Genomic DNA, 14261 nt, shown 5'->3' on the forward strand with positions numbered 1-14261 from the left:
CGTTAACAGAACATTAATAGAACGCTCAGTAACATTAATAGAACGCTCAGAAACGTTAATAGAACATTAATAGAACGCTCAGTAATGTTAATAGAACCCTCAGTAACGTTAACAGAACATTAATAGAATGCTCAGTAATGTTAATAGAACATTAATAGAACGCTCAGTAATGTTAATAGAACATTAATAGAACGCTCAGTAACGTTAACAGAACATTATTAGAAAGCTCAGTAACGTCAGAAGAACATTAATAGAACCCTCAGTAACGTTAACAGAACATTAATAGAACTCTCAGTAACGTTAATAGAACATTAATAGAACCCTCAGTAACGTTAACAGAACATTAATAGAACGCTCAGTAACGTTAATAGAACACTCAGTAGCGTTAACAGAACATTAATAGAACGCTCAGTAACGTTAATAGAACATTAATAGAACTCTCAGTAAAGTTAACAGAACACTCAGTTACGTTAACAGAACATAAATAGAATGCACAGTAACGTTAACAGAACATTAATAGAACACTCAGTAACGTTAATAGAACATTAATAGAACTCTCAGTAACGTTAATAGAACATTATTAGAATGCTCAGTAACGTTAGAAGAACATTAATAGAACACTCAGTAACATTAACAGAACATTAATAGAACGCTCAGTAACGTTAACAGAACATTAATAGAACGCTCAGTAACGTTAACAAAACATTAATAGAATGCACAGTAACGTTAATAGAACATTAATAGAACTCTCAGTAACGTTAATAGAACACTCAGTAACGTTAACAGAACATTAATAGAATGCTCAGTAACGTTAATAGAACATTAATAGAACTCTCAATAACGTTAATAGAACACTCAGTAGCGTTAACAGAACATTAATAGAACGCTCAGTAACGTTAATAGAACATTAATAGAACTCTCAGTAAAGTTAACAGAACACTCAGTTACGTTAACAGAACATTAATAGAATGCACAGTAACGTTAACAGAATATTAATAGAACACTCAGTAACGTTAATAGAACATTAATAGAACTCTCAGTAACGTTAATAGAACATTAATAGAACTCTCAGTAACGTTAATAGAACATTATTAGAATGCTCAGTAACGTTAGAAGAACATTAATAGAACACTCAGTAACATTAACAGAACATTAATAGAATGCTCAGTAACGTTAACAGAACATTAATAGAACGCTCAGTAACGTTAACAGAACATTAATAGAATGCACAGTAACGTTAATAGAACATTAATAGAACTCTCAGTAACGTTAATAGAACACTCAGTAACGTTAACAGAACATTAATAGAATGCTCAGTAACGTTAATAGAACATTAATAGAACTCTCAGTAACGTTAATAGAACACTCAGTAACGTTAATAGAACATTATTAGAATGCACAATGTTAACAGAACATTAATAGAACGCTCAATAATGTTAACAGAACATTAATAGAATGCTCAGTAACATTAACAGAACATTAATAGAACGCTCAGTAACATTAATAGAACGCTCAGTAAAGTTAATAGAATGTTCATTCAGAGCAGTGTTGGGTGTAATCCATCACTAAGTAAATGAATCACTCCTTTGAAAAAGTAAAGTAAGGAATTACTCTTAATTTTTCTGTAATTTAATTATGTAATTACATTTCTAACGATAGACTTTAGAATATAGACTGCAAAACAATTCTGCATAAAACAATAGTGGATTTAACATTGAAATTTAATGTCTAATGTTAAAATATGTTTAATGTAACCTTCTCTATTTAAATACTTTGGTCAGTTCAAGAATAACTGATGCAATTTTATATCATTTATTTGAAAGAATGAATAGAGCAGTTTCACATCTTGTATTGTTCAACTGGTTGAGCTTGATATGGGATTGAGAAAGTAATTCATAAGTAATGCATGACTTTTTAGAGAGAGTAAATTACTACAGTAATCTAATTACACTCTTGAAGATGTAATTAGTAGGTAGTAATGAATTACTTTTTTAGAGTAACTTACCCAACACTGATTCAGAGTTGTCTGGTCTCAATGTTCTCAAACAAACAATATTTAACATTTCATGGAACATTTTTTTTTTTTTTCTGAAACATTTTAGTTGGACACTCGTCAAACATTTTTTAAATGTTACTTGTTCCAGAACAAGTAAGAAGTTGAACATTTAAAAGCAATGTTCCCATAATGTTTGCAAAAATATAAAATGGAACGTTCCCTTAACCATAGCATAAAACATTTAGAAATAATGTTTCCATAACTAAATGTGAACATGTTCCTAGAGCATATTTTTGTTAGTTGAAACATTATTTCTTGAAAGTTCAGTGATAACCCATTCTCTGAGGTTTCAGATCAATTCTAAAAATATATATGAAATGTATTTAGCTAAACCGTGTTTTCTAACACAGGCTCTACTGTATTCAGCCATAATTTCTCAAAGTCTCGTCTCCTAGAGAAGGTTAGGTTAGATGGATAGACCATTAAACACAGCAGCCCGCACACATTCATGTCCGCTAGTCTAAATTAATCACTAACGTTTCACACCCTCTTGTCCGAGGCAAAGACGTCTAATGTCTAACCCAAAGGGCAATAGACTCCTTAATTTATTCCGCTTATTCTCTTAAGGTGTGAAAAGGCATACTTATTCACGCACGTAACCGTCATGAGCGCAATAATAACACTAACTGTCGGTCATTCATTCACAGAGGTGGTGACATAGTTGAGGAGTATTATCGCTCTTTGGTGCAAGAACACCTTATGAGTGTTATAATCAAACCATTCAGTCTGAACAACTATGATTTGTTTTGATTGTGAAATGAGAATAACATAAGTGTCACTTCCTGTTGTATGCATTAACAATTAACCATATATATAGTGCCTTGCGAAAGTATTCACACCCTTCATTTCACATCAATCTACACTACATAAACCATAATGACAAAGCGAAAAAACTGATTTGTGACAACTTTGCAAAAGGAAAAACTGAAATGAGTGCATTGCATAAGAATTCAAACCCTTAACTCAGTACTTAGTTAAAGCACCTTTACAGCCTCAAGTCTTTTTGTGTATGATGTGACAAGCTTTGCACATCTGCATTTGGTGATTTTCTGCCATTCTTCTCCTCAGATCTGCTCAAGCTCTGTCAGGTTGGATGGGGACCATCGGTGGACAGATATTTTCAGGTTTCTCCAGAGATGTTCGATTAGGTTTAAGCCCAGGGCATTCACAGAGTTGTCCATAAGCTACTCTTGCATTGTCTTAGCTGTGTGCTCAAGGTCCTTGTCCTGTAGGAAGCTGAACTTCTGCCCAGTCTGAGGTTCTGAATGCTCTGGACTCGGTTTTCATTAAGGATATCTCTATATTTTGCTGTGTTGAGCTCCTTCTGAAGAGTCCCCAAATGATGCTGCTCCACCATGCTTTACTGTCGGGATGAGCAGTGCCTGGTTTCCTCCATAAATGATGCTTGGAACTGAGGTTCATCAGACCTTGAGGGGATTTTTGCAAATTCCAAGTGTGTTTTCATGTGTCTTCTCTCAGGAGAGGTTTGAGTCTGGCATCTCTGCCATAAAGCCCAGATCAGTGGAGTGTTTGCCCTTCTGTGAGTTTCTCCCATCTCTATATCATGAGCTCAACCAGAATGACCATCAGCTTCTTGATCACCCTTCTCCATTGATCGCTCAGGTCAGCTCTAGGAATATTCTTGGTTGTTCCAAACTTCTTCCATTAAGGATTGTGGAATTTGAATGATGGCAGCCACATGCTTCTGTGAACCTTCGATGTAGCAGAATGTTTTGTAGTGTTCCCCAGATCTGCGTCTCAACTCAACCCTGTCTCTGAGCTCTACGGGCCGTTTCTTCGACGTCATGGCTTGGGGATTTTGCTCTGATATGCATTTTCAGACCTTTCTGTGGCTACGTTTACATGCACAACTTTTGTTTCAATCGGACTGAATTCATTCCGACTGATGAATCCAAACGTAGTGTTTTCATGAACGCTAAATGTGTGATTGGGTTGATGTGCGCCTTTATATGTCAAAAGCTTCAAATTGGAATAGATTTTTTGACATGTGCGAATATACAGAATTTTCTGCTGTTTTTCACATAATAACCATTCTCCTACATTGGTTCTTTATTTGTTTTAAAAAGCAGACTTAATATTGATCCATTTCTGGTCATATTTGGAGACAATGAGCATATGAAGCGTTGTGCCGCTGCTTATATTGATCACGCAGTAAAAATGCTCAAATCCAGTCGTGTGTGGATGAGAATCTGAAACTGGTGGGCCGTTGTCCTGCTCCTCTTCACAGATGCCGTGAAAGGAGAATTTTAGGATGACGGGACACTCATTTATATGACACTTTTATTCAACAAGAAAAACAGCTCGTTCCGCGCGTCATCTGTCATTACGCTATTTAACGTCACTGCACATGCGCAGTCCTTTCAGTTTCGGTTTTCAGTCCGTTTTGTTTGCCCAAGGATTAACGCTGTTAACTGTCGTAGCAATCTTTTTCCAAATTAAACATTTCTTCTTGTTACTACATTCTCCGCTAAATTTCCCAAGTAAAATGTCCTTGTAACTGTTATACTCCAACAAACACATATTTTGCGCTGGGGTAAACTGCACTGAGCAGTTGAATGCGCTTACTCAATCCGCCATGTTTTTTGTTTTGAAAAGTGTCTTATTTTACCCAGAATGCATTGCAGTGTAGTCCTACTTAAGATAGTCAGAGTCTTAAAGGTGGTATCAGCGATTTCAGGCCCAAACATAAATGTTCACATTCATCTAATCTTACCTAACGATCCGCTAGCTGCCCGCCCCATAAGCATGCCGTCAAAAAAACGCGTCTCTGTAGGCAGCCTAGGCTCTGAGATCTGCACACAAAAACAGTTGTTTTACCCGTTTTAGCCAAACACTCAAAACCCAAACAAATAGTGTTCCAACCAATCACCGACAGGGGCGGGTGTTGTGAGGTTTTCGCGTGCAGCCGTCATAGGCAGCCGTGCACGAGCGCAAAACCTCACAACACCCGCCCCTGTCGATGATTGGTTGGAACACTATTTATTTTGGTTTTGAGTGATGTTGATACCAACTGTTTTTGTGTGCAGATCTCAGAGCCTAGGCTACCTAGAGAGACGCGGTTTTTTGACAGCATGCTTATGGGGCGGGCAGCTAGCGGATCGTTAGGAAATATTAGATGAATGTGATCATTTATGTTTGGGCCTGAAATCGCTGATACCACCTTTAAGTGCTTAGTCAGACTCAGATAGACATCTAAATCAGACCGTTGCACAATCTACTATATCTAAGCCATAGTCAAAGTCTATCTCTGTGAAACCGGCCCCAGGTTGACTCCACTACATCTCCAGTGTAGTAACGTCTGCGAGCGAAACTGGAATGCTCCTGAGCTATATCTATAAGTGTCCCAGAAAAGAGTACGGATATGTAAATATTTAATAGCATATGAAATATATGTTTACATATATTTACATATACATAAGCATATGTTTTTTTTTTTATATAAATTTGCAAAGTTGTCACAATTTATTTTTTGCTTTGTCATTATGGTGAATGGAGTGTAGATTGATGTGGAAAAAGTAAGTTTTTTTTATTTATTTTTTTGTATCTTACCTTGTATGTGTCAGGGTTTAAATATATACAGTTTATACATCCACACACAACACACACATACACACACACCTGTTAATTGTTTTAGAATTAAAATGGTAATAAATGTTTAATGGCAGGTTTAATTAAAACAATCAGTATAGAGCTAAATATTTCCTAAATGATCAATGTATGTTAAATTAACTGTATTTCTTTTTCATTGGTAATAATAGGAATTGAATTTTTAGTGTATATATTTATAAACATACTGTATATCTCACTCACACACACACACTCTCTCTCTCTCTCTTTCTCTCTCACACACACACACTCTCTCTCTCTCTCTCTCTCTCTCTCTCTCTCTCTCTCTCTCTCTCTCTCTCTCTCTCTCTCTCTCTCTCTCTCTCTCTCTCTCTCTCTCTCTCTCTCTCTCTCTCTCTCTCTCTCTCTCTCTCTCTCTCTCTCTCTCTCTCTCTCTCTCTCACACACACACACACACACACACACAAGCACTTGAAGTGTTAATCTCAGGTTAAACCAGCCCAGGTGGCGTTTGAGGAATGATTGCCAGCGGCAGCAGACAATGGGCAGGTGATTTAAATGTGGACGGGGCAGAGTTCATCTGTCTCTGTAGAGATCATTAATATAAAGATTGATCTGTCTGTCTGTGTGTGTGTGTGTGTGTGTGTGTGTGTGTGTGTGTGTGTGTGTGTGTGTGTGTGTGTGTGTGTGTGTGTGTGTGTGTGTGTGCTGTACCTGTGGGGACTCCAGGAGCTTTAACACAGCTGTAACCTCGTGCTGAAGGAAAGCTGTATGGAGACATGGGTCTTGATCACTGATTAATGCAGCACTGAAAGATGCTCTATCAACACTGATGCTAGTGAACACACACATTCACATACAGTCGCATATAGAGAAAACTCCAGTGGATCTCTTAATATTCTGCTGTATTCCTGCAGTGGAAAATGCATTCTGATGCTAAAATATGATTAAGGAATCATCTCAGTACTAAAATAATTCAATAACATTCTACTTTTGAAATCTGTTTAATCTTAATACATTTTTAGTTGTGCCCCACATTTTCTGTGCAACCCTGTTACTGAATTATTTTCCCCTATTACAAATGGAACATTTCATAGAATTGTGAGACCATTTAAGTAATATTGGACCCTCTCATTGGCGGGAAGTAATATAAAAAAAAAAAAAAATTGTATCAATTTCCATTTGTCAATTTTACATAATTTTAGTGTTGATTGTATTCATCAAATGTAACTATTTAACCCTGTTATTATAAAATAAATGATAAAACATTGGTTATTAATATACTATGTTTTTCAGCTATAAATATGCTTGCTGCTGATCGATTGCTCCTGTCTGCCTTGCTGCTGGTTTGCGTCTGTAAGCTATGTATAGCTTTCTGTTTTGAATCTTTATTTACTATAATTGCTTTTTGTTTATATTGCTAAATATAACTTACTCATCAACATATATTATAGTCTAATATTGCCTATCACATTAATCTGACATCGCTAGCTTTTATCTAAATCGTTATCGCTAGCACAACACGCTAGTATCTCGCTAGCCTGTTAACCTGCCATCCTTGCTTGCCATCTCGTGCACGCTCTAGCCTTTTATGAGTCCTTCAAACAACTGTGGTGAGTAGAATCAGTCAACAAACACGGTGAGCAATGTCTTCTCCTGTTATTGTCACTTGCACTTCGTGTCACATGTATAACATAGCCTTCTCTGTCAGTGGTGAGGACTGCATGTGATAAATGCAGGGAGATAGTCGGGCTGACAGAGAAGATTTCAGAACTAGAGACACGCATCCAAACTTTAATTGAGTATAGTAAGAGTCCAAGGGTTTTAGATACTGCTTTGGATGCGACTAGCTTAGTGAACTCTGTACATTGTTCGGTTCCAGCTGAAGTAGAGCCCATGCAGCAGGGCAACTGGGTGACGGTGAGACACTGTAGTCGCGGGACAAAACACTGCTCTTCCATTTCAATTACAACATTAAACAGATTCTCCCCCTTCAGTGAAACACCCACTGTGAATCCTGTTGATTGTGCCCTAGTCATTGGCGATTCTATCAAACGTGAAAATAGAGACACCAGCCACCATAGTCACATGTTTGCCAGGAGCCAGAGCGCCTGACATCAAAGCAAATTTAAAAGTGCTGGCTAATGCTAATCGTAAATTCTCTAAGATTATTATTCACATCTGCACTAATGATGTTAGACTCCGTCAGTCTGAGATCACAAAAATTAACATTAAAGAGGTGTGTGAACTCGCAAGTATGATGTCAGGCACTGTAATTTGCTCTGGCCCCCTTCCTGTTCGCAGGAGTGATGAGATACTTAGTAGATTGTCCTCACTCAATGGCTGGCTGTCGAAGTGGTGTCCGCAAAATAATATAGAATTCATAGACAATTGGAAAAGTTTTTGGGGCAGACCTGACCTGTTGAAAAGAGATGGTATTCATCCCTCCTGGGATGGTGCTGCTCTTCTCTCTAGTAATGTGGCACATAGTCTTAGAGCTCAAATATGACAATCTGGGGCTCAGGTCAGGAAGCAGACAGACTGGCTAAACCGACCGTCTGCCAACCGACCGTGCGTCACCCAGGTCAGATAAATCCCATCACATAGAGCCTCTTTCACCTAGCTATCATCATATAGAGACTGTGTCTGTTCCCAAATTAGGAAATACAAAAAACTTCCAAATCCATCTAAGGGTAAAAAATTTATTGATGTTCAACAAATAAAAAACAGAGATAATAAAATTAGCAAATGATAAAGCTTGGGTTGCTGAATATTCGATCCCTTACTTCATAAGCACTCATTGTTAATGATATGATTATAGACTATAATCTAGATGTGCTGTGTTTGACAGAAACCTGGCTAAAACCAAACGATTACATGACTTTAAATGAGTTTACTCTTATAAAGATGAGCCTCGTCTGAAAGGCAAAGGGGGAGGTGTTGCTGTAATTTATAATATCATCAGAATTACTAAGAAATCTAGTTTCAAATATAATTATTTTGAAGTGTTGGTGCTTAATATAGCAATATATAGTATAAATGATAAATCACGTTTGAGATTTGTGCTGGCTACTTTATACAGGGCACCAGGGCACCATACAGACTTTATCAAAGAATTTGCTGACTTTCTATCAGAGTTAGTACTGACTGCAGATAAAGTACTAATTGTTGGTGATTTTAATATACATGTGGATAATGAAAAAGATGCATTGGGACTGGCATTTAAAGACATTCTTAACTCAGTTGGAGTTAGACAACACGTGTCAGGATCTACTCATTGTCATAATCATACTCTAGATCTAATATTATCACATGGAATCAATGTTGATGCCGTTGAAATTCTGCAGCAGAGCGATGACATCTCAGATCATTATCTAGTCTCGAGTAAACTTCATTTAGCCAAGGCTGCAAAGCCGACTCCGTGTTATAAATATGTTAGACCTATCACTTCTGCCACTAAAGATTGCTTTATTAATAATCTTCCTGGGCCCGGTTCCCCGATAACGCTCACTCTTAGCGCGCTAAGAAGACTCGAAAGATATATCTTACCAAAGTTGTTTATGTTCCTAAGTGTGTTCCCCGAAGTGTCCCTTAGGAAGCTTCTTAACACGCTGCCTCTTACGTTCGACGTTACAAAGGCGCTGTCCCAAGTGAAGGTGCTGAATTAGTTGGCATCGATTGCTCAGGAATCGATTTTCCACTTCACGCGAAGGTGCATTACGGCGTTAAGAAAGACAACACGTTCTATGCAAATGAAACATTCCTTAAATTATTCCAGTAACATTTATTTTAACATAGTTTAAGTTATCAGTAAAATATAGACTATTAATTAAATTATCAAATTGTCAGTAATATGTTCACACGATATGTTGTGACGGGTAGACAAACCGGGTATCCCTCGCTAATCATCCACCCTCCTTATCCCGTTGTGCCACTTGTGCCGCTTCTTGACATGGGTTTAACGACTTCTAAAAATTATGTAATACACTTTTATATTAATGGTAAGGTACTTTACAATCAGAATTGATTGGCAAGCAGCTGCAGTTACTTCTGTTTAATGCGGTATTGATTGCCATTGGTTAATGTTTTCAATAAAAAGCAACCTATCTACAATGAACAGAGAGAGAGCGTTAGATACATGGTGGGGACCACCAGGTCCAGCAGCTCCATAATGAGTTGTCTTGGGAGGCGAATTTTTTTTAATATAGCCACGTCAGGCAAAATGTCAAAAGGGCTTAAGTTTTGCCGAATAAAAAAATGTGGCTCCACTGTAAAAAATGTCTAACCTCTCCAAGTCAAAATTTTCTAGTGACTGGTCACAAATAAATTTTTTAATTGGCCCAAGTGCAATTCTTGTTGCAATAGTCTGTTAACATTGGCTCAATGAGAAATAATACGTCAGACTAATTGAAAAATTTAGATGTGATCAGTCACTAGAAATTTTTGACTTGGGGATGTAATTTTTTTTACAGTGTCCGAGGCCGGCGCCGTCTTTGATTCAATACAAGGACACGTTGGATCGCTGCCATAGTTGGTCACTTACTGGACACCACCATGCTTACCCATTTATAGATCTTAGCCATTTAGAGCCAAATTGTTTGCCAGATTTTAATGATCAAAAGTGATTGCCAATTTAAATGCTTTAATGACATTACGAAATAGCCTAGGCTAATTACCACCATATTAGTTCTGATACCAAATAAAGTCAACTTCATAAATAGGCCTGTATCCATTGCAAACATATTTTATTATTAGTCTTAAAATGTCCATAACATAAAATCATTGTTGAGCCACAACATTGTCAACATACCATAGTTTGACTTGTACTGCGCTGCGCTGATTTCTAAAGACTGCTGCACAGTGGCGGCGACTAGCGTCTTGAGCTCAAACAACGCTAAGAGAGAGCTTACGAATGGTCCACACCAACCTTACGAAAGTGTGACTTACAGAAGATATACTTAGCATACGAACGTGTCGGGAATTGTGCCATAACGTTAAGAGAGAGGTTAAGGAATAGGTTAAGAACTACTTAGCGATAAGAACGTTTTGGGGAACCGGGCCCTGATCAGTTTCATCATCTCAGCATCCCGGATAGCTTAGAAGAACTCGATATTGCAACAGAAACTTTTGACTCTCTCTTTTCCAGCACTTTAGACACAGTTGCTCCGTTACGCTTAAAGAAGATTAAAGAAAATAGTCCAACGCCGTGGTACAACGAGCACACTCGGGCCCTTAAGAGAGCAGCCAGAAAAATGGAGCGCAACTGGAAGAAAACAAAACGTTTTAGTAGTAGAGTTTAGAATTTATGAAATGCAAAAAAACTCTACTGACATACTATGTCAGTAGAGTTTTTTTGCATTTCATGGAAAGAGAGCACGATTGCGTACAGAAAGGTCTTAAAAGCGGCTAGATCTGCTTATTTTTCAACCCTATTAGAATAAAATAAACAAATCCCTAGGTATTTATTTGAAACAGTGGCTAAACTAACAAAAAAGAAAGCTTCAAGCCCAGACGTTTCAAGCAGCACAGCAGTAATGACTTTATGAACTTCACTTATAAGATTGATAATATTAGGGAAAAAAATTATAACTATGCAACCGTCTACAACAGTATCGCATCAGACAGTGCATTGTAGTCTCCCTGAGGAAAAATTTGATTTATTTATTGCTATAGGAGAGGAAGAATTGTCTAAACTCGTTAAATCATCTAAATCAACAACATGTATGTTAGACCCTATACCGACTAAGCTACTGAAAGAGTTGCTTCCAGAGGTCATAGATCCTCTTCTTAATATCATTAATTCATCTTTGTCATTAGGATACGTACCAGAAACTTTTAAGCTGCCTATGATTAAAGAAGCTTGTTAAAAAAACACAACTTGATCGTACAGAATGAGTCAACTACAGGCCGATCTCGAATCTACCTTTTCTGTCAAAGACACTAGAAAAGGCAGTATCCTCACAACTATGTTCCTTTTTTAAAAAGAAATGAAATCTGCGAGGATTTTCAATCAGGATTTAGACCGTACCATAGTACTGAGACAGCTCTCATTAGAGTCACAAATGATTTGCTCTTATCATCCGATCATGGTTGTATCTCTCTATTAGTGTTACTCGATTTTAGTGCTGTATTTGATACCATTGACCACAACATTATTTTAAATAGACTCAAAAATGATGTGGCATTAGTGGAATTGCATTAGCATGGTTTAAATCATACTTATCTGACCGTTATCAGTTTGTAGCAGTAAATGATGAGATGTCTCATCGATCACAAGTTCAGTATGGCGTACCACAAGGCTCAGTACTAGGACCGTTGCTGTTCACTCTGTACATGCTACCATTGGGAGATATCATTAGGAAGCATGGCATTAGTTTTCACTGTTATGCCGATGATACTCAGCTGTATATCTCTTCACGCCCGGACGAAACTTACCAATTCACAAAATTAACGGAATGCATAGCTGATATAAAAAACTGGATGACTAGTAATTTCCTACTACTTAATTCAGAAAAAAACAGAGATTCTAATTATTGGACAAAAAACTTCCTCACGTAATAACCTAGAATACTGTCTAACACTTGATGGCTGCTCTGTCAAGTCTTCATCTTCAGTTATGAACCTGGGTGTGCTCTTTGATATCAAAGACTTTCATTTGAAAGTCACGTGTCTAGCATCTGTAAAACCGCATTTTTCCATCTTAAATATATATCTAAATTACGTCATATGCTCTCAGTGACATATGCAGAACAATTAGTTCATGCGTTCATGACCTCAAGGCTAGATTATTGTAATGCTCTAATGTGTGTTTGCCCTGCACGCTTAATAAACAAACTGGTCCAAAACGCAGCAGCTCGAGTTCTTACCAGAACCAGGAAGTATGACCATATAAGGCCTGTTCTGTCAACACTGCACTGGCTCCCTATTAAACATCGTGGTTATAGTCCACGAAGCACACACGCATTATAGTCCTTCACGTCTATTGCGATCTCAAAATTCCGGCCAGTTGATAATACATAGAATATCAAAATTGACTGCTGGCGATAGATCCTTCTCCTATTTAGCACCAAAACTTTGGAACAATCTTCCTAACATTGTCCAGGAAGCAGACACACTCTGTCAGTTCAAATCTAGACTGAAAACACATCTCTTTGGCCTAGCATACACATAACACATTTTAGACTTCAATAATTTAATGTTAGGCTGCACAGTTTAGGTCAGCCGGAACTGGGAACACTCCCAATAAATCCTGATGTCCTTGTTTAATTATAATAAGAATAGCGTCTATGCTAATATTAGTCTCTCTGTTTATCCCGAGGTTTACCATACCATAGTCCGCCGGATCCAGGCCGTATCCAGATCTGATGAAGGACCTGCGCCTGGACACGATGACAACGCAGTCCTGAAGTGTCAACCAGTCCCTCCCCTGTGAAGGCCTCCTTCCCTTCCCTTTACCTCTGTACAGATAAAACGTTGTCAAAATAGTTCTGGTTCACATGGCTACTCGGAAGTGATAAATAATTCTGTATTATAAATTTTTAAGGCCAGACAAGTAATTTGTTTAGACAATTTGTAAAGAAAGACTACACGCCTGCACACATATATATTCAAACGCGCACACCTATTAGACTAAACACGTAATATGCATGTGCACACCGTCAGTGTTTTCACAGGTTTGCGTTTTTAAAGCTTGCGCAGAGATAAAAAAAATTATAATAATTAAAAAAAAAACATATATATATATTGTCGGCACAGAGCGGCCAGAGCGCGTTAAGAGTTTTCTGTTAGAACGGTGTCGTGATTGCGGCCCCTAAGTTAATAACTAATGATCTTTGCAATGGAAGTTAATCAATCAAAACTAACTTTAGCTGGACAATAACTTTATTCTAGAGCTGCCGTAAAGCCAAAACAATCTCTGTTACTTTAATTTCCTATTTTCACTGTAAAGCTGCTTTGAAACGGTCCATATTGTTAAAAGCGCTACATAAATGAAGGTGACATATAAACCAACATTTGGTTCCAAACTAAATTAATTTACATTAAATCTTCAACCCTGTTACCCATTCTTAATTTTACAAACTTTATTCATTTAATGTTTTATGATTATTTCACGTTTAGCGCTAGAAACAAAAAAAGAGATATTTTGCAGAGATCAGGATATGTTCCAAATTTGGTAACAGGGTTGAAAAAAAAATTACAAATCTCATAAAATCAATGTAGAAATGAAAAATCTTAGTTTAGTTTGTAATAAAGTTGAATGCCTTATTTTATTCTGAAAAGTGATTTTAATATTTTAGAAAGTTTATTAATTTTATGTTTTAGGTTTATTAAATATTTAGCACTAGAAAATAATGAAATCACAGATATTCACACATTCCAAAATTTTGGTAACAGGGTTGAAAAAAAATGCAAATCTCTTATAAAAATTAAAATAGAAAATGATAAGCTCATTTATTTTTGTTGATTGTTTTTAATCCAGTAAAAGGAGTTTGGATGACATATAAATGTCCTGAGGTGTTAATGGTCAGAGGTAATACTTGGTTGTTGCAGTTTTTGGATTAGCTACACAAAGACAATGGCTAAAAAAAGATAAAAAATCATTTATGCAATGCTTATA

This window comes from Squalius cephalus (genome assembly GCF_949319135.1).
Source record: "Squalius cephalus genome assembly, chromosome: 23".
NCBI classification, from domain to species: Eukaryota; Metazoa; Chordata; class Actinopteri; order Cypriniformes; family Leuciscidae; genus Squalius; species Squalius cephalus.